The 22,901-nt window shown below is 42.8% G+C and overlaps 1 protein-coding gene across 1 annotated transcript in view; it reads right to left on the bottom strand.

The window, feature by feature from the left end:
* Positions 1-22,901, bottom strand: part of ARHGAP26 (Rho GTPase activating protein 26) — a 462,432-nt gene that overhangs the window by 231,319 nt on the left and 208,212 nt on the right.

Below are 22,901 nucleotides of genomic sequence, written 5' to 3'. Positions count from 1 at the left end.
ACTGTTCTCAAGTGTGTGTACATCAGAATCATCCGTGGAACTTGGCTGTAAGAAAATGAGAAAATACCATATTCCTTCTTTAAAAAACAAACTATGTGTGTATATAAAGCTATAAAGGAGAACACATTTTAAATAAGTTAGAAATCATTAAACATTAACTGTGCAACAGGCAACGTTCTAAGCAATTCACATGAATTATCTCAAATTATCCACAAAACAATTCTGCCGGGTAGGAACTGTTATTATCACTGTTTTACAAATGGAGAATCCAAGATTTAGAGACGTTAACCAAGGCTTCTCACAGTTAGTAAGTGGGAAATTCAGGACAAATACACATTAGCAACCGTTAAGCTTTAACACTGCAGATCAATTCTTTTTACCTTACAGACTTTTGTAAATTTGAATTTTATAAGAAGAGTTTATTACTTTCATGATAGAAGACCTTAAATGTCTTATAGAAATCGTAAAAGCAAAAGTGCTCCCCGTAAAACTGACAATGACACATTGCAAGAGTCAGCAAGCTTTTTCTGTAAAGAGCCAAACAGTAAATGGTGCAGGCTTTGCAGGCCAGGAGACAAAAAAAATCAATGATATTATGTAGGTACTTGTGTAACAAGAAAGAAAGCACACTTCCATAAACGTTTTTGATAAAATTCAAAATATAATAATTTTTTCAAGATACGGGTCTAACATTCGTGGCCAGTAAAACCCCTTTGAGTCTGTGGCTCTCCTTTCCTGGCTCGGTTCCTGTAAGGTTTAAACAAGCAGTTCTCAGCCAACAGTGCTCATCACAATTACCTGGAAAATCTTTAAGTTATTATGACCAGCTTCACCTTCTGTTTTTCATGCCTATATCCACATAATCGCCAGAGAAATGTAGGCACTAAGATATTTTTCTAAAGCAGAGATTTTATGTTATTAAATAATGTCAGCATATCAGGGGTTGACAAATTATGGCCCATAGGCCAAATCCAGCTCACCACCTGCTTTTGTACAGCCCATGAGCTAAACCCGATGAACATTTGCAGTTGATTTGATAATAGAAATACTAACTTTAACTTTGAACCTTAAATTTTTTTACTTACTCATCTTAGAGAGGAGAAGGAGGGGGGGGGGGGAGAGAGAGAGAGAGAGAGAGAGAGAGAGAGAGAGAGAGAGAGAGAGAGAGAGAAGGAGCAGGAAGCATCAACTCCCATATGTGCCCTGACCAGGCAACCCAAGGGTTTCAAAACGGCGACCTCAGTGTTCCAGGTCAACGCTTTATCCACTGCGTCTCCACAGGTCAGGTTGAACCTTAATTAAGGTGTTATTCTCCCTCCAAAAATATTCCGTTCTTCTGATTAGTTAACGTGTATTTCAAAAGCTTATACTCCTTGGGCCCTGGCCAGTTGGCTCAGTGGTAGAGCATTGGCCTGGCGTGCAGGAGTCCCAGGTTCGATTCCCAGCCAGGGCACACAGGAGAAGCGCCCATCTGCTTCTCCACCCCGCCCCCTCTCCTTCTTCTCTGTCTCTCTCTTCCCCCCCTGCAGCCAAGGATCCATTGGAGCAAAGTTGGCCCGGGCACTGAGGATGGCTCTGTGGCCTCTGCTTCAGGCGCTAGAATGACTCTGGATGCAACAGAGCGATGCCCCAGATGGGCAGAGCATCGCCCCCTGGTGGGCATTCCAGGTGGATCCCAGTCGGGCACATATGGGAGTCTGACTGCCTCCCCGTTTCCAACTTCAGAAAAATACACACACAAAAAAAAGCTTATGTGCCAGGGGAACATGGTTGCCTGTTCTCCCTCTGCAGCAGCTCTGCCATCAGTACAAGTAGAGAATCTGGACTAGATCATGCTTTGCAAATCGAACTCCACAGCATACACAGGACTGACAGAGGTTTGGGGAGAAAAGCTAAGGCCCCAAGTATCCAAATGCCCTCCTTCCCTTTGCTTGTATTGGCTTTATTAATGTGACTACCAAAATAGGGGGTGCTGGCTTTGAAAAGTTTGAAGACCTCCTAAATGGGTAATATCTAAAGTTACTTGTAATTCATTAATTTGTTTATTCATTCATGTAGTTAACAAGTATTTACTGTGTGCTCATAACAGCCAGGCAATGTTCTAGAGCTAGGGATACAGATGAACACTATAGCTATGATCTCTGCTTCTTGGAACTTGCCTACTAGGGAAGAAAACGAGTAAACAGACACACAAATAAGACATTCAAATACTGGTAAGTACAGTGAAGAAAATAAAGGTCTACTGTGGACCTGAGGTGGGGAAAATCTTCTCTGAAGAGGTGACACTTGCATAAGACCTGAATGCTGAGAGGACCTTCTCGGGAAGATGTGCGGGCCCAATGCCAACAGCAGGTGCAGGTCTTTGAGTTGGGAAAGGCATGCCCTTTTGGAAGGAGGAAAGCCGGTGTGGTTGGCAATCAGTACAAGGCAGGAGCTAAGGATGGGGTGAAGGGGCAGTGATGTGATCCTATAGGGCTTTGTGACCGTTAGGAAAATGGGCAGCCTCATAATAGCTGGGATCAGTGATCCATGGTGAACGGCATTCACTAACCTTGGAAAGTTGGGTAACGGAAGTACAGAGAGAAAGAACATATTTTGGCAAGTTTTTTTTACCAGCCATCTCTTCTATTAAATCCAAATATTCTATCCCAGAGACACTTGCTACTATTTATAAATAGCAAAATCCAGAAGAAATATCAAAATACTAGGCTTTCGGCCCTTCTTAATTAGGTTGAATTTGGATCAAATTACTTTTCTTCCAGGTTTCCTGGGTCTCAGGAGACCTCTGCCAAGAACACCCAAGAATTCCCCAAATTGGAGAGGTGTGATCAATGAGCCAAAGGCACCAGAAATATGAGCCACCTGATCCTCTGAGGCCAGGCCATTAATCTCTGTCTGGTTTGGGTAAATGAGCCAAATAGAATGAATTCTGAAATGAAGTTAATAAACTATGCCCTCCAGGATTATGTGACTATAGGGCCCAACCAAGAAGGCCCAGGGCTTAGGAGCACTCTCATGGTCATAAAGGCCAGATGGTGGCATGGTAAGAGGATACCACAATAAGGTGGAATCCTCTTACCATGAGGACAGTGAGGAAGGTGAAGAAAGCCTCCATATGCTTCCTCTGCACTAAGAGAACTAAAAGCACTAAGAGAGAATGTCTTATTTTTTAAGGTGAGAAGAGGGGAAATAGACTCCCACATGTACCCCAACCAGGACCCACCCAGAAACCCCTTCAGGGGACGATGCTGTAAGTGCCAAGCTATTTTTAGCACCTAAGGCTGATGCATTCCAACAGTGCTATCCTCAGCACTCAAGGCCACGCTCAAACCAATCAAGACACTGGCTGTGGGAAGGAAAGGGGAAGAGAAGGAGGAGGGGGAGAAAGCAAGGGAGAGAAGCATACGGTCACTTTTCCTGTATGCCTTGACCGGGAATCAAAGCCGGGATATCCATTCACCAGGCTGATGCTTGATCCACTGAGCCACAAGCCAGGGCTGAGAACGTCTTTATTTACTGAGCATTTACCAAGTACCACACAAGATGGCAGCTAATCTTTGAAACCGCCTTATGGGTTACTGGTGTTATTCCCTGTCTACAGATGTGGAACCTGAGGCCCAAGAGGTTACACAGTTTTCCAAGGACACAGAGTTGGGAGGCAGTGTACTGAATATCCTGCCTCGACAGAAATATTCCAGCCCTCTTTTATGTTTCTAGGCAGTGGCAAATGCACACAACCACCAAGCCACCCCAGTAGTCTGTGATTCATAAATACCTTCCATACTAGCAGAGGCAAAGCATATACAAGTCACCCTTTAGAAATGGTCAGTCTTCTCCTGGGAAACTTTCTTCTATAGAAATCATAGTTGCCCAGTAGTCTCAGACTGAAGTTGAAAGGCAAGGGCAATTTCCTGAAATGAAAGGTCTCTGACAGTGGCTTCTGGTTTACAATTAGTAGAGCTATCTCAGATTTATAAACTCTCAAGTAAGTGCCTCCAGAACCTTCATCTTGAAAGGATAGAATCCAATTTTCTGCGATCAATTCAAGGGGACGTGAATCACTCAACAATTCTGAATATGCCTCATAGGAAGACTGATCAATTAATAAACTTTCTCAACAACCCAAGATAAATTAGACTGTGTCTGTCTTCATTAGCCAGAATACTCTAAGACCTGGCCACACTAAAGTTTCGTAGCCCTGTCTTTATACATTTTATGTAATAATTGTAATAACAATAATAAATCAATGAAAATGATGATTAAAAAAAACTAGTTATATGTCAGACACCATGCCAAGCACTCTATATGTACTGTCTTGTTTAGTCCTCTGTGGGTCAAATAAGTTTGCAAATATGATGTATATGTTTGCTGGCTTATAGTTTGCACTGGGTGTGGGGGACAGGCTGTAAGCCAGCAAAGTCATTATGGCCTAAGGCTTAGTTTTAAGACTAATCCTTTCCTGCCCTTTTAATACTAAGATTTTTTCAAAACTAAACTTTTCCCCACACCCTTGACTTTTGCATGATGTGGGGTGGTGCACTCTTATGAGGAATCCCATTTATGCCTCAGGATAAGTAACCTTGTATCAGAGACTTCCTTATTTTGTATATTGGCTTAAAGCAGGGGTCCCCAAACTTTTTACACAGGGGACCAGTTCACTGTCCCTCAGACCGTTGGAGGGCTGGACTATAAAAAAAACTATGAAGAAATCCCTATGCACACTGCACATCTTATTTTAAAGTAAAAAAACAAACGGGAACAAATACAATATTTAAAATAAAGAACAAGTAAATTTAAATCAACAAACTGACCAGTATTTCAATGAGAACTATGCTCCTCTCACTGACCACCAATGAAAGAGGTGCCCCTTCTGGAAGTGTGGCGGGGGCCAGATAAATGGCCTCAGGGGGCCACATGCGGCCCGCAGGCCGTAGTTTGGGGACCCCTGGCTTAAAGGTTTTGATTTCTACATTGTAAAATGGGATAGACAGGGGGTCCGCTCTCTCTCAGTTCCTGAAATTAGCATTGCACAGGAAAGGCAGTCAAGATGGTGGAGTGCTGAAAGAGAAGCCAGTTTGTGCAGAGAGAAGGAGATAGGGAACAGAGGTGAATAAAGCTGGTGAGGTAGAAACCTTTGATTCTAAGAATACTTGGATATGTCAGTGGCTTTGGGAGCCCTGAATGGAAAGGGAAGTGTTTTCCCACTATGTGTATTTCTCGCCCACCAGGTGCAAGCTAGGATTAAATGTAATGGCCCACCAGTTCTTGGCTCCATTGTTCCATTACCGTCTGTTCAAATCAACTGCGAACCTGCATGGGCCAGGAGGCTGTGATGGTGGCCCTGGCTACTGGCTATATATCCTCATACCATCTAATTATTCCCATCATACAGATGAGAAAATTGAGGCATCAGAGAAGTTAGGTCACTTGCCCAAGGTTAGGTAGCTGAAGAAAGTGGCCAGAATCTAGACAGAAACTCCTATAGTCTGTTTCCAGCGCCCAAGCTCTTAAACATTAATCACATAATAAGGCACTGTGGTGGTGGTGGTGGTGGTGGTGAAAGGGGATGAGACAATCTGGGAAACTATGAAAGGTGAGTCACTGGAGGAAAAAATATGCCACAAATCAGAGAGACAATGAAACTGGGAATAGCCTTCTGATTCCAGCTTGAGGTGTTCACTACTAACCTATGCAACAAGCTGGCATCTAACACAGAAGTAACACTTCATACTCCCTCTGAACCACAGGGCTTGCTCCTGAAGATAAATACCAGGCAGGAAAGTGGGTCTTTGATACAAATCATGGGGCACAGCAATTCTATGAGTCCTCACCCAGCGGCTACAATGGGAGAGAAATTTAATAAATCAAAAGAAGGTGAAGAAAGCCTTCATGTGCTTCCTTTGCACTAAAATGTGATTTTGCAATAAATTCTGTTCACTGCTGAGCCAATTCAATTTATACGTCCCTAGAGAATAAAGAGAGTCCATAGAATCATTTGGATTCCCAGAATTTTTCTACGGGTAACCATTATGATCATTATTCAGGCCTTACTAAGAAAGCACAGAGAGGGATTTCTTTTAACATATAAATTAAAGGCATAAATAAAGCAATAATTAGACCCCCCCAAAAATTCTCACTTTTTCCCTCTGACACACAGCTGCATTAGTACTTGGCCACCCCACACTTTGGATCAAAATTCACACAAAATAAGGTGTTTGAGAAACAGATTCATAGGCAAATTTATTTAAAACTGCTGCTCCTGTCTAAAGGCACCTGCACTCATGCCTAACTCGATACCTGCCTGAGGTCTCTTCCACGTGCCCTGGAGCATCTATACACCTCCCACCTCGTTGTCCCCCTGATTTGCCAATGTAGAAGCACACAAAACAAAACTACATGCCAACAACTCAAGACACTGCAGAAGCCAGTTAGTTCTACATCACCAGATATTCTGTCTCTTCTCTCTGTGTGACACAGTGGATCTACGTGCCACTAAGACTTGCCTTTTTGCATTACTTCTCTGTCAGTGGTGGCAGATTTGTGGTAATCTGCTGCTTAGGTTTAAAGTCCAGCTCTACAGTTATTAGCTCTACATCCCAGTCACCGAACATCTCGGCCCCGCCACCTGTAACATTAAGAATACTCACAGTCCCTACCTCTCAGGGTTGTTGTGAAAATTCAATGTTTCATGTCTATTATCTTTTAACACAGAGCACAGAATACTAATGCTATGACCCACAGAACCATAAATATTAATTTTTATCACTGTCACTGTCGCCCTCCTTCCTTATCTTCACACTTATCCCCTTTGGGATAATTGGCGAGGCAAGAGAATGCAGCTTGAGGAAGTCAGTGACACTGGTCTCATTAGCATTTTAATTTAATCAACTGAAACTAATTAAGGGACAAAAGGAAAAAAGGCAATCTAAAGTCAACTTACAGCATCTGGTTCTCAATTTTGTTTGTTTTGTTTTAAGGGAAGTCAAATAGAAAAGTAACCACCTACCACCAACCATGTTTTCACCACTGATTATGTGCCAGGTACCATACTAAACATTTACATGAATTACTTTATGTCATCCTTAAACCTATCAGGTACTACCATCACCTGCACTCCATAGCTTCATGAAGGTGAAGTAACTCCCAAAGTCACAAAGCTAGCAAGTAGCAAAGCTCTCCAGACTAGCGTCTGTACTCACCCACACGTCCCTACCCAGTTCCACTCTCCAGGGAAAAAGCAGCTTGGCCATCAACAAAGAACTCAAAAGAAGCTAAGTAGTAATTAAAATGGCAACAATACAGACATTATATAAGAACAAAATTTTCTGTCCAATGAGCGTAACAGTAATTCTACAAACTTCCAATTAATGAAGCATAGCAGTAATTGAAAACCATGGCCAGCTTGTGAGACCTAGGGTACCTAAGAAATGTCCTTCTTAAAAACTATGACCACAGAGAGTGAGCGGGCCGGCGTTGTCAAGGATCGTGAGGCAGGCAGATTTCTTAGTAGAACACCACATTCAAATACTCAGCAAACTCTACTAATAGATTGAGTTTAGGACCATTTAGTAACACCCCTGAGATGTTACTAGTGAAACACCCTTAGTCTGTGGAATGCCATCCAATAGTAGACATAAGTTTTTGAATGGGAGAGACCCTCTCTTCTCGCGGTGGGCTACAGGCCACACTTCGAAAAGCTTTTGAGAAAGAACTTTTGAATCTTAAGCACGTAGGTATAAAACCAGTCGAAATGGCTTGCAGTAAGTAAGGATGTGTCTCAACTTGAGGGGCCAGAGCTTGGGAACTAGACACTGGTTTCTCCTCCTCCCAAGAGAAACGTGCCTCTCGTCACCACAGCCTGAGAGACAAACTCTGCTTGAGAGAATGGACATGCAATGACTGCTGCTGCTTTTCCGTTTCTCACCTAGCAACATTCCCTTTGGCTCGCCTCTCCACTGCTACTGGTATCGTATTTGCTGTCTTAGGGAGGAGCTCTCGAAAGTGAAGCCAATAAAAATATGTCTGATGGCTCTTCCTGATAAACTGTACTTGGACAAATATGAAGACCTTGCACTTGCCTGCAGGATCACATGTAAAGAGGGTTCAGCAATGGCATAGAGCAGGCCATTCAATAAGTATTGTTTGCCTCACGGACAGTTTCTGAGTAGAGGAATAAAAGACTGAAATTTTTTATAAAAATCCCCACGCTGGAGTTGATGGGGACAATGAATTGGTACATTGACCCGATAGAAAAGGTAAGCCAGATCTATCATTTCCAGATGACTGTATCTCATTTTTCCAAATACCTGGAAAATTCTCTCAGAATCTTTACCGAGAGGAATGGAAATACACAATTCAGAACTTATTATGATAATACAACACATATTTGTCTTATTTGGCTTAACTCAAGGATATCAAAATCCCTCACATAGCCCTTTGTTTTCTATGGCATACTGCTGAATGTTAGCTCTACTCCCAACAAGTGACAGCAAAAGCTCTTAATAGTTACAGAGGCCAGGTGGCCACCAGGGTGTTCTGAAATAAGACCTAAGGATAAGGTTATTAGACCTCATGGTACTGAGTCTCCCCACCCTATGCTACAGAGTCACCTTAGGATTCAAAGAGTCTCTTGGAAAATGGCCCAGCAAAATGTGACCAAATGGCTATGCTCCTAAAGTCAATTGGATAGTGTCTGTCAGCACCCTGAAGTCTTCCTGCAACCGATACGCCAGCATGCCAGTCAATAAAAAATGACTGCTTGCTGTTCAACATGATCATGGCAATGAAGCCGGACAGAAAATAAAACTTTCTTTTCCATGAGTTCAGGTACTGCCTGCTGCTTTGTACCTAAGGACAGAATGGGCTTATCTCCTGTGTAATTCCTCAGTAATACTGGAGGGAACAAAGTGCTCTGGACACCTGCGACTGCTTCCTGCTCGGCAACCACGCTTCTCTTTCCCGAGGGACACCGCCACCCACCGAGTCCATGCTATGCAGGGTTCCATCTTCAGGTTCAGACATGTGATCCAGACACTGCATCCGACTGAGCATGCGAGTCAGCCCGGGCCAAACACAGTCAACAATACTTGTTTTTAACACTTTTTTTTTTTTTTTTTTTTTTGCATTTTTCTGAAGCTGGAAACAGGGAGAGACAGTCAGACAGACTCCCGCATGCGCCCGACCGGGATCCACCCGGCACGCCCACCATGGGGTGACGCTCTGCCCACCAGGGGGCGATGCTCTGCCCATCCTGGACGTCGCCATGTTGCGACCAGAGCCACTCTAGTGCCTGGAGCAGAGGCCACAGAGCCATCCCCAGCGCCCGGGCCATCTTTGCTCCAATGGAGCCTTGGCTGCGGGAGGGGAAGAGAGAGACAGAGAGGAAGGCGCGGCGGAGGGGTGGAGAAGCAAATGGGCGCTTCTCCTATGTGCCCTGGCCGGGAATCGAACCCGGGTCCTCCGCACGCTAGGCCGACGCTCTACCGCTGAGCCAACCGGCCAGGGCGTTTTTAACACTTTTAATTACAACTACTGGAAATGAGGCCTTGCGGTGTTGCTGGGAGAAGAGGATACACATCTGGAACTTTTCTGGCCAACTCAGCCACCATATAGGCAGCGCCCGAGTAAAATAGGTCAGAGGAAAGTGGAGCGAAGACAGCATTTCAATGGCATTGTTCAAGCTCTTTTATCTTAATGCATCTGAGGTTCCTCCCTGCTCTTTCCATGAGTGAACCAACAACATCCTTTTTAAAAAAAAGTAGCGTTTCTATTGCTTGCAGCCAAGAGAAGTAGCAAATACCAAAAAAAAAAAAAAAAAAGCCTAGACAATAAGCTTCATAGGGAACTCCAGAATGAAGAACAAAGAAAAATATGCGACAACGTAGAGCAGGAAAAAAAATAGTATATTTGTGTCACCCTTGAGATGGCCCTTTCTTCTGCCTCACATATCCAGTTGGTTCAAAGACTGATGGATTCTATCATTATTATATACCTTGAACCTATTCCACTTCCCCATGTCTTCTTCTCCTGCCCTAGGTCAGGCTTTTCCTTCTCATCTGGACCTTGATGCGGCCTCCCCCAGCCTTGCTGGCTCCGCGCTCTCTCTCCCCGCTCCATCTGTCATACACATGGCTTCTGCAGGATGTATTTCTCAAACCCCAGCTCTGGCTGGAGAAGAGGGGCCTTCAAGACATCACAACAGCAGTCTAAGAACTCTCCCAGGGTTTGAAGACGACTTACTATTCTGAATGGAGATGGAAGTGAAGGGGAAGGGAGGCAGATTTTGGCTGGATAGCACTGACGACCCTTCAGAGCTCCACATGGTCCACTTAGCAGGGAGGATGGCTGGATGTCATTCTGACTCAAGAATAAGCTCCGTTTCATCTAGAGACAGCCCTGAGCACTCCTGGGCTGAGAAAGTCAACTTCATTTGAGCTTTAACTATTGTTAGCCGGCCCTGTCACCTGCACAAGCAGATTCTAGAACAGAGAAACATGAATGGGGGGGGGGGGGGGTAAAGTAGGGTGGTCAGCAAAGTTTGCTGTGGGCCCTGGGGACCCGGCATTCAGGCCTGGTCCTACCTTCTGTGCTTTCAGATGACTATTTAACATTTGAGTCTGTTTTCTCATCATAAAGTAGAAACAAATAACAATATTTCATGAAGGCATTGGGAGAATTAGAAATAGTCTAACTGTGTCTGAAAGTGCTAAAAAATGTTACTGCTATTTCCCTACTTCCACAAAAATTGCCTGACATACTTGATGGCTGCAGACTACCTTAATATCTCCCTTCTTTGCCCTAGCCAGTTGGCTGAGCAAGTAGAGCGTCGGCCGGGCATGTGGAAACCCCAGGTTCAATTCCCAGTCAGCGCACACAGGAGAAGTAACCATCTTCCACCCCTTCCCCCTTCTTTCTCTTTCTCTCTCTCCTCCTCTCCCACAGCCATAGCTCAAATGGTTCGAGTAATTTGACCCCAGGTGCAGAGGATGGCTCCATGGCCTTGCCTCAAGCATTGAAATGGCTCCATTTGGAGCAACGGAGCAGCGGCCCCAAATGGGCAGAGCAACGCCCCCTAGTGGGCTTGCTAGGTGGATTCTATTTGGGGGAATACAGGACTCTGTCTCTACCTCCCTGCCTCTCACATAATTTAAAAAAAATCTCCCTTCTTTGCGTGCTCACTGCTCTAATAGTCTAATCTATATACTTCAGAATATAGGTTTTCATTCTTCTTTTTCCATTATTTCTAATCTCTTAATATATCCCTTATGACTAGTTCTTACACTTCTATAGTGCATTTAACAGTGCTGGGCATAGTCAATGTTCAAGAAATCGCTTCTGATTGAAGGACAAGATGCTCAGGACAGAAGGTACCCATTCTTCTGTCTCAGTCTTTGTCAGTGGGTCAGAGGCTGCCATGGTGACCCTGATGAGTAAATTATTATTATCCTTACAGGGATGCTTTCACATTATGAGTATTGCTGGCACTTACTGACTTCCCTGTGAGAAATCTCAAATAAAGCTGATATAATTGCAATGGAAAAGGTGAAATAATAGCTCCTCCTGGAGCTTGTGAGTTGAAGTTTACATCCCGATATCCTGAGCAGGCGTAAGGCCATGTATTTTAACTTGATTCTTTTCCAGTTGAATTCAGCATGAACAAAATGTTTCTGGGGCTACTAACACTGATTGTTGTGGGTGCTCCCCCTCCCCAATAGGACTTTGATTTGTGTGTTATATAAACACTGTTGCCATAGTTATAATTCAAGAAGCTTTGTTGTTTGCCCTCAAGAAAAATTCAACCTCAAATCAGGATAACACTGAGTCTACAGACCACAACAGACCATCAGAGGGTAGGACTCGCCAAATTCCTGCAAGCTTCTAGAAGGAACTACTGTATTTTGGGTAACATGCAAGCAACAAGAAGAGGAAATGCTGCAACATCATGCAATTTCCTTGCATTTCATAGTCAGAAACCCTGAAAACCCGAAGCAACCTCCCTAGCTTTCAACCCAAGATAAGAGTCATAGCCAATGTAAACAAATACTGGATGCAAAAGAGGAAAAAGAACTCTAAGTAAAGTACAAGTCAGAAAAGTATTTCAGGAAAGTCTAAAGGCAACAGAAAGGACACGAGCTGACTCGTTATCAAGTGCACGACAGTTAAGTAGATGGCGTGTGAGCTGACATGTATGTAGGATGTGGCCAGCTCCTAGTGCGAGCAGCTTGCTGGCTTTCACATTTCCGGCCTCTCGGGCTGATGTAACATTAAAAAGTGACTGTGAACCCACTAGCTCATCAGCATGGTGTTTCCAGGGGAGAGAAAGGACTACCTCCCCATACCCCAGACAAAACCTAAAGGTTGTCTTCCTGTGTTCCTCCCTCTCTCTCTCTCTCTCTCCATGTCTTTAGAAACAGTGACACAGCTCTGTCCGCAGGAGAGAGCCTTGTTCTTTTGTGCTCTGGAAATTGCAAATGAGACATTCCTCAGTACATTGTACATGATCCCAAAATCGAGGCTTGTAAGGCTCTGCTGCCCTGGCAGGGTCCTGCTCAGGAGAGGCGTCCAGAGGGTGAGTTACTACACAAAACCTACTCCTTTGGAGTTCCAGTCCCGTCTTTCTTCTAGAGAATTTAAGGCATTTATATCAATCTCATGAATCCCCACAGTGCCCCTTTGAGGAGCAGGAGGTAAATTTTCCAACACAGGTGATGTCAAAGTACTACACTTTAAGACAGATGACTCAAAACTGAGTTTCCTCAGATGCAGGTCTTACCCTAACACCAGAAATAATCCTGACACCGACCCACGCTTTTGCTGCAAGAGGTCTGAGAATAGTTGCTCCTAGATTTCCTTGCTGTGAGCTGGAGGGTAGGGAATCCAGAGCTCTGTGTTTTCCTACAACCTCCAAGGAACAGAAGGAGGCTTGCAAAATGGACGGGTAGCTTTTAGAAATCTTCTGGTTCTACAGAGGTTAAAAGTTGTTAGGCTGGGCCCTTCCTCATCTCCATGCAGTGTGAAAGAGAGGAAGGAGGTGTATCAAGATTCCCCAGCATTTCTCACACAATAATTGGGGTAAAGGGTAAAGATAAGACCATCAGTCCTTAGAAAACAATCATTTTTTCTCTGACCACTGAGCATTCATTCACTCTTCTTTAGGTAGCTGCACCCCGCTTCCCTCTGAGGGTTCCCACTCTCCTCCACAGTCAGTTCACTCCACTTCTGGCTCTGAGTTAGACAGGCAGTATGACTTCACCAGGCCAGCATGAACACTAGATCCACTCCCAACGTTTTATAATCAAGATTTCGAAGAGAGAAAAGTTGAAAGAATTGGCAGTGAACACCCCCCCCCCATTACCTCCATTCTACAATTCTCAACATGTTGCTACATTTGCCTTATCACAGGTCTAGCATCTAGCATCCATCAGTCCAACTTTTTTTTTTTTCAGAGACAGAGAGAGACAGAGAGAGGGATAGAAGGGACAGATAGACAGGAACAGAGAGAGATAAGAAGCATCAATCATTAGTTTTTCATTGCAACACCTTAGTTGTTCATTGATTGCTTTCTCATATGTGCCTTAACCGTGGGCCTTCAGCAGACTGAGTAACCCCTTGCTCCAGCCAGTGACCTTGGGTCCAAGCTGGTGAGCTTTGCTCAAACCAGATGAGCCCGCGCTCAAGCTGGCGACCTCGAGGTCTCAAACCTGGGTCCTCCGCATCACAGTCCGATGCTCTATCCACTGAGCCACCGCCTGGTCAAGCAGTCCAACTTATTTTTTGATAAATTTTCAAATAACTTGCAGAAATCAGTGCGTTTCATCTAAACACTTCAGTATGCATTTAATTTACTAAAGTCTGCAAGTTGTTTATTAATCTTTTAAAGGTAAAATTTGCATAAAATGAAATGCACAATTTTTAAGTGTGCCAATCATGAGTTGTGACCATTTCATACACGTCCGTGTACATCAAAACCCCTATCCATATCAATATAGAAACTTTTCCATCATCTCAGTTCTCTAGGCCTCTTTCCGTCTTAACACACACACACACACACACACACACACATGCACCACCACCACCATTTTGCTCCCACCTTTAGTTTTACCTGTTCTAGAACATTATTCAAATAGCATCAGACAGTATGTACTCCTTTATGGGTGCTTTCTCTTGCTCAGCATAACCTTTCACATTGTAACATGATTCAGTACTTTTGGTTTTGTTGCTGAATCGTGTCTCACTGTTTGACTATATCTGTGTACTGTTATATTCTGTTCGCTGTTATATACACTGTTGAATGTCTGTTTACTGACTCTCCTATTCATGGATACCTAGACTGTCCCTGTCTTGCTATCATAAATAAAGCTGCTCCAACTGTTTTTATATGTCTTTTTCAAGGCATGTATTTTCATTTCTCTTTTATAAATATCTAGAAGTGGAATTACTGGTGCACAGGGTAGGTTTTATTTTTGTTTGTTACTTCATGAGAAAACTGTCAAGTTCTTTTCCAACGTGGCTGTACCATTTCACATTTCCACCAATATTATGAGAGTTCAGGTTACAAGACATAATTACCAACACGTGGTGTTGTCAGCCTTTTAATTATAGCCATTTTGGTGGGTCTGTTGTAGTATCTGATTATGGTTTTAATTTGCATTTCCCTAATTAGTCACGTTGAGTACTTTTTCATGCACTTATTGGACATTTAATTCTTCTGAGAGATGACTCATCAATCAAGTCTTGTGCATCTTTTAATTGAGTTGTTCTTTTTATTACTGAGTTTAATGGGCTCTCTATACCTTCTGGATATAAGTCCTCTGACAGATCTATATTTTGCAAACATTTTCACTTGTGGCTTTGCCTTTAAACATAATGGTGCCTTTTGACAAGCACAAGTTTTTAATTTTAGTAAAATCAAAAAATTATTTGCAGAGCTATTGCTTTCTGTATCCTATTACAAAACTTCTGCTCACCACAGATAGCAAAGATTTTTGTCGTGTGTTTTCTTCTGGAAGCCTTACAGTTTTAGCTTTTATGTTTAAGTTTATGACCCATCTTAAATTAATTCCTCTAGTTCTCCTAGTTTGTAAACATAGTTTACAGGTGCTTCTGAGTCACATCCCACATTTGAAACTCACTGGTTCAAAATGTAAATTTAAGAACAAGAAGCACTAACCTACCTTGTTCTTCTCTCCCACTCCCTTGAAAGTTGTCATATGGAATCAACCGATATAATCCTCAGGGGCCCTTGCAATATTAATAAAACTGATATCTACTCCCTACACTTAGCTGACAGGACATGAGGGTAAGTATGCTGAGCTTCATAAAGATATACATATATATATATATATATACACACACACACATGGGTGGACAAATGTAGGTTTACAGTTGGAATTCAAATAATTAATAAATAGTACAAGAAGAAACTATTTCGTGTACTCACAACTGTAAGTCTACTTTTGCCCACCTCTATATATATGGCCAAGGCTAACAGCATGACTGCCTATAAGCTATTATCTGAATGGGCAGGGAGCCCTTGAAGCTGACATATATAGTGGTCTTAACCAGCCACGAATTTTTTGTATGACCATAATCAAACCTCTCCTTCTCTGGATCTGGATCTCCTAATCCATCAAAAGAGGGGCCAACATTTTACTTTGTTTTATTACTTTGGTTTCTTAATAAAATTATTTCCTTTTTTAAAAAAAAATGGGGGGGACCTAAAACAGATTCACTTTAAAAATTCCAGCTTCCCTCACTGCCTAACATTTTAATAAACTACCATCAACATGAAGTCCTTGAGGTACTGACAGGCAGTTTCAAAGCCGCCCTTCACTTTAAGAGTTTCGTATTACAATGGGAGGGTAGCACCTCTCATTTCTTATCTGCAAGCTGATAAATTGGGATTAACTGACAATTGGTTAAGAATGACTTGTTCTGTCAATTTAGAGGAACAGGGAGTGAGGACTGGAAAGGAAAGGGTTTGGAAGGCTGCTGATCAAAGACCAGCTCAGCTTACTGAACAATGTGTTTTAAAGCTGACCTAGAAGGAAGGGGTTATTAGTGTTCATATCAGCAGCACAAGGTGCCCAACCCAAGCCTTTCTTGCTTTTTCTCTGGTGAGAGTCAAAGCACACCATACACATGGCCACTAACCTCAGATATAAGAACAGCCAGCAGGCCCTGGCCAGTTGGCTCAGCGGTAGAGCGTTGGCCTGGCGTGTGGGGGACCCGGGTTCGATTCCCGGCCAGGGCACATAGGGGAAGCGCCCATTTGCTTCTCCACCCCCACCCCCTCCTTCCTCTCTGTCTCTCTCTTCCCCTCCCGCAGCCAAGGCCCCATTGGAGCAAGGATGGCCCGGGCGCTGGGGATGGCTCCTTGGCCTCTGCCCCAGGCGCTAGAGTGGCTCTGGTCGCGACAGAGCGACGCCCCGGAGGGGCAGAGCATCGCCCCCTGGTGGATCCCGGTCGGGCGCATGCGGGAGTCTGTCTGACTGTCTCTCCCGTTTCCAGCTTCAGAAAAATACAAAAAAAAAAAGAACAGCCAGCAGCCAACGGTAACTGGGAGGGCTAAGGCTGCTGGGGGTGGGAGAGATTAGGGCATGCCTTACTTTTGACCTGAACTTGAGAACATGACAGATAAACACACAAATCCAAAGGCCTCTTCTAGGCCCTTTCCTCCAGCACCTAATACGGTTGATGACCCTGTGTCCTTTGAATGGTCACCTCTCCTGAACCCTACCCAGCCCTGCTTCAGAGCAACTCTACAGGTTCCTCTGTCCTGTGCTAAGTTTTTTGAATTTGAAAAATATATATGTAAGTTTATTACATAAATTATATATTAATATGATAATTATATATGAATATAAAATAATCATAAATATAAAATATACATACACACAGTTGATTCTCATTATTCACAATAGTTATGTCCTTTAAAGTTACCACGAATACTGAGCTGGCAAACACTGAACCACTGGTCCTGGGGGAAATATAGGGTTACAATCCCAGAAGCCTCCAGTCATAACATTTTCATCAACTGATCAATGCATACCCTTGCTTTAAGTGTGCTTCTACTTAGACACACCTAATCTAATGTACACTGTTGATTCACTAATGCTTAACTCATGGCTAACAGCAGTGTAACTGATGCCTGAGAAAGCTCACCTCACACGTTTTCTCTAGAAGGCCCAGCACAGCCTTCTTGTGCTTGGGGACACTGGCCAGCACCTCATCTCCAGGCTTGGGAGCATTTTAACAGAAATCACCAACAAAAAGCACAATAATGCACACACATGTGACACTAAGCAGCAAAAGACACATTTACAGTAAGAGAGATAAAACCAGGAGACAGAATGTCACCTAGTTCAACCTCAGCTGAGAACATGTGTATGTATTAAGTGACTAAGATTCTTCTTTGCTCTGTGCGTACCCATAAATACACTGCTCACAAGAATGAGGGGATCAGGGAGCGCGCAGCTACTCCAGTACTTTCAGCCTTCTGTACAGTGCACTTTCACCAACAAAATAAAAGCTGGTTTCATGTATCACTTGTATCATCGAACAACTTTCTTTGACTTGTTGTTTGCTTTTCTGATGTTCTTGTTTAATAATAAAAAAATCAAATGCTTTATCGTTTCATATTCATTTTGAAATATTCCCTAATTTTTGTGAGCAGTATAATTGCAAAAGCACATGTATTGATTTGGAAGAGTTGCAAATAAATTTTAGCAAGTAGGTGAATTCACATATGAAATCCACAAATCAACTGTGCATATGTATGTGTATGTATATGTATATATATATATGTGCACATACACACATGAGAAATATTCTGAGCTTATATGAAAGTACAAAAAAGCCTGACCTCTGGTGGCACATAGACCTGGAATGCTAACGTTTGCTGGTTCGAAATCCTAGACTTGCCCAGTCAAGATACATATGAGAAGCAACTACTACGAGTTGATGCTTCCCTCTCCTCCCCTCCTTTTCTTTCTCCTCTCTTAAATCAACAAGTAAAATCTTTAAAAGCACAAAAAATAAAATAAAAGTACCAAAAAATTATTTAACAGTTACCCAGGAATTCATGATATGCACATTTAACAGATACTAGCAGTTTTCTAAATTGTTTCCAATTGAGATCTCCCTAAGGAACTGAATGAACATCCCAGTCCCTGGGCATGACCTCTCTACCTTTCACCGGCTACCCCAAAGACGGTGCGTGTTTCTCCTACACATGTTTTAATGCTTCTATTATATGTGCATAAACAACATATAATTTTTGTTTTTAAAATGTACATAAATGGCATTATATTAGATATGTATCTTATCTTGCAACTTGCTTTTTCATTTACAATTATGTTGATATTTATCCATATGGACAAATGTAGTTCAAGTTTGTTCATTTTATCCACTATAAAGTATTCCCTTAAATAGATAAGCCAGAGTTTATGCATTTTTATACAGATGAACAATATAGGTTATTCTCAATTTCTCACTATTATAATGCACACTGCAGTGAACAATCTTTTCCTTGTCTCCTTCAGCAAACTACCACCCACAGGCCACACATCCAGTCTGCCTGTGCTTTGTAAATATTTTTGAAAAGTTATGTTCAATCATTCACATATTGTCCACGGCTGCTTTCATGCACAACAGCAGAGCTGAGTAGTCGTTCCAACAGAGATCATTGTAAGATACTTGAATGCTCAACTTTATTCGTTTTTGGGTGAATTTACCAACTTATACTCCTATTAGCACTATATACTTTAAGAGTTCCATAGCCTACTCTTTAAAGATGCCCAGAACTGCTTCCTTGGCTCTTTTTCCTTACTGTTCCTCCCTCACTCCCTCTCTCCCTCCCTCCCTTCCTTCCTTCCTTCCTCCCTTTCTCCCTCACTCTCTCCCTCCTTTCCTCCTTTCCTCCCTTCCTCCTTCCCTCCCTCCCTCCCTCTTTTCCTTCCTTCCTTCCTTCCTTCCTTCCTTCCTTCCTTCCTTCCTTCCTTCCTTCCTTCCTTCCTTCCTTCTTCCCTCCTTTCCTCCTTCCTTCCCTCCCTCCTTTCTTTCCTCCCTTCCTCCTTTCCTCCCTCCCTCCCTCCTTTCTTTCCTTCCTCCTTCCCTCCCTTCCTCTCTCCCTCACTCCCTCCCTCCTTTCTTCCTTTCATTCATTCCTCCCTCTCTCTCTTACTCCCTTCCTTCTTGCTTCCCTCCCTCCCTTCCTTTCTTTTTCTTTCCTTTTTTCTCTTTCTTCTTTAGATTTTATTTATTGATTTTAGAGAGAGAGAAAGGGGAAGGGGGGAGGAGCCAGAAGCATCAACTTGTAGATTTTCTCATATGTGCCTTGACCGGGCTAGCTAGGTGTTTAGAACCAGCACCTCAGTGTTTCAAGTCCAAACTTTACCCACTGTGCCACCACAGGCCAGGCTATCATACTCCCTTTCTACATACAAAAGTTTGAAATTTCACCCATTCCCATGGCTTCAACAAATGCCTGTGTGCAAGTGGCACTCCACCTCTAAACCTGTAACCCAACCTCCTCCAGCTTTCTGAGAAGCAGACCTTCCTTTTGAACTGCCTCCTGGTCATCTCTCTCTCAGAATTTCCCTGAACTTCAAACCGAGAGTCTGTTCCTCCTACTGCCACCAAGAAGGGTTTCTTGAAACAATGGTAGGGCTAACACCTTAAAACTTGTGAACAAACAGCTAAATTAGGAGTTCTTTTTAATAGGTTGATACAGGGCCATTTAATAGAAAAAGAAAATACACAAACCTATTTCCACATAGTAACTACTCCTTTCTGGTTGTAACACCTCTCTGTGCCCCGTTGCCCACATCTACAAAATGGAGATCATTCCACCTAAATTAAAGATTGGACCATCAGCAGTAAAGCAGCAGGCTCAGTGCCTGGCACATAGTAAATGCTCAGTAAACAGTAGCTAACAATCACTTTTTCTCAACAACCTGGATTTAAAATCTTAAGGTCCCATTTTTTTTTTACTCCCAACTCTAATCAGGTGACAACTGATTTTTTTTTTCAAAATGATTATATTCCCATTCCTTCCTTTTCAGTCCCAAGACCTCTGTTGGGGAGTTCAGCACCTCTTATTTGGATGCCATCAAACAGCTTTAATTCTGCCCGCCCACTGACAACACATCTTTCACGTGCCCCAGCTTCCAAAGGACATCTGCTCTAAAATTCTTTCTGGTCACATCATCTCTCACAGCACAATGCCCAAATTTCTATGTGATAAGCTGGCCCCAAATCTCCTATCTTCCCATTTTCTCCTCCCAAACGTTGTGCCCCAGCTACATGCAACTGGCTGTTTCCTACACCTGCCCCATGCTGTCCTGTCAAAGAATTCTCCTTCCCATACTTCTGGCCAAGAAAGCGTGAGATCTTGCCACCTTCCAGCCATCTCTCCTGTGCATGTTCTTCAAAGCCCTACTGACACGTGCCTCCTCTGTGAAGCAGCCTTCAACTCTCTCGGTCTAAAATAATCTCTTTCATTTAAAAAGCACTGTATTTATACCTAACATTCATCACTTCCACTCTGAAATAATAGCAAGGTGACTGATTTACGCCTGCAGACAACAGAGAGCCTTGTGCATAGATGGCGTTCAATGAATATTTGATGAGTGACGTCATAAACCAAAACATTCTCAAGTGCTGTCAATGTGCACCCTACACCCAGTTTACATTAACTTAAAAAGTGCCCAGCTAATCACTCAAAGGGGTTATGTAATTAAAAATAAATTTAGGACTTAGAGAGCCCTTCAAATCTGGGAAGAGCAAATTGCATTCTGTCTAGCAGCATTACAGGTATTAAATTGAATCACTTACAATTTTGTTCACATCAAGAAGGTTAAGGGGTCAACAGCAGGGCAAATCACAGAATCCAAAATTCCTAACTCCCAGAAGTATATCAGCCATGAAAAAAGCATGGCAACTCGTGATTTCTTCTATGACAACTAACCTCTATTAATTCTTGTGCTTAAAAATCACTGCTATATTTCTTAAATCATCTTGGAGCATTTCAAATCAGTCCAAAAATAATGGTGATAAGATAATAATTATTTGGAGAGAAAAAGTCCAAGGTAGATCTCCACCTTACACTGTTTTGATGTCAAAACAGATTTCAGTTATTTATCTTAGAAGGGGAATGCATTCAAGCAAAAATAAAATACATAAAGTAGCTTGTGACCTCAATATATAAAGGGCTCTTACAATCAATAGGAAAAAGATAAATTTGTCAATAGAAAAACAAGTGGGGCCCTGGCCGGTTGGCTCAGTGGTAGAGCGTTGGCCTGGCGTGCAGAAGTCCCGGGTTCGATTCCCGGCCAGGGCACATAGGAGAGGCGCCCATATACTTCTCCACCCCTCCCCCTCTCCTTCCTCTCTGTCTCTCTCTTCTCCTCCCACAGCCACGGCTCCATTGGAGCAAAAGATGGCCCGGGCGCTGGGGATGGCTCCGTGGCGTCTGCCCCAGGCGCTAGAGTGGCTCTGGTCGCAACAGAGCGACGCCCCGGATGGGCAGAGCATCACCCCCTGGTGGGCGTGCCGGGTGGATCCCGGTCGGGCGCATGCGGGTGTCTGTCTGACTGTCTCCCCGTTTCCAGCTTCGGAAAAATACAAAAAACAAAATAACAAACAAGTGAACAAATGAAAAGCTATTTGCAAAAAGAATACAAGTATTCAATAAACATGGGAAATATTCAATTTCAAAAGAAAACAAAGAAATTCATATTATAACAATGATATTTCTTACCTTTTAAAAAAAAATAAGGAGTTTTATAAATGGGGATAGTACAGATGTGGGTTCAGGGAAATGGACACTCCCACATATGACTTATAGAAGTATAAACTGGCACATTCTTAACAAAAGGCAAGCTTCAAAAATGAATATGTGTTCACCAAGCCTAGTACTTCCATGAATTTATGCTAAGGAAAGAATTACAGATAGCAACCCACAGAGCATATACATAAACTTCTCTGATATTGTATGTAAAGTGTTATGTATTTTTACATTTTTCTTAGAATGCACACAATTTTCTTAATATCATCAAAGGAATTTGTAGGTTGCCCAAGAACCCCTGGTTGTAGAATAATATTTAGAAACAAGGTAGATACTGCTAACTGTACAATACCCGTTCTTCTTAAGAACAGACCTCCTGATTATGGAGAACCAAAATTTCAACCAGCTAAGAACACTACAGTCCCCTTAGGTGGGAATGTGACTCAACAACCATTGAGACACAGCAGATGTATCTGGGGCTTTCCGGGAAACTTGTGTCACACACACACACACACACACACACACACACACACACACACACACACCGCTCTTCTTCCCTCCTCCCTTTTCTCTGCCTGAACCACAGACATGGCACCAAGCCATGTAACAACCGTCTTACAATCATGAGGTGATGAGGAAACAAAAGCCTTTACCCTAAGACTGGAGGAGCAGAGAGATGGAAAGAAGTAGGTCCCTGAAGACTTCACAGAGCAACTGCATCTGTCCCAGATTGCCTATCATGCATCCTAATGTTGCTAACAGCAAAACACATGGCTGAAATGTACATGAGAAAAATATAATAAATAAAAATCCTACTTATAGTACAATATGGGTAAAGTAATCCATTTTGTGTGTGTGTGAGAGAAAGAGAGAAAGAAAGAGAGAACAGAGAGAGAGAGAGTTGGGGTGGGTGGGGAAGGGGAGAGAGAATATTGAAAATACAAGCAGCAGAAATAAGCTCCTATTTGCTGTGAGTGAGATGACCAATATTCATTTTTGCCCTTATGCTTTCTCCATATTTGAGGATTTTAAAACAACAAAATAAAAGATTATACCTCTGAGCCTAATTCACCATGGAGTAGCAAGGGAAGATCAACTTCAGATATTAAGGACA

This window comes from Saccopteryx leptura, chromosome 6, assembly GCF_036850995.1.
Source record: "Saccopteryx leptura isolate mSacLep1 chromosome 6, mSacLep1_pri_phased_curated, whole genome shotgun sequence".
Lineage (NCBI taxonomy): Eukaryota > Metazoa > Chordata > Mammalia > Chiroptera > Emballonuridae > Saccopteryx > Saccopteryx leptura.
The sequence above is the reverse complement of the archived record's forward strand: the minus strand, read 5'-3'. Positions and strand labels throughout refer to the sequence as shown.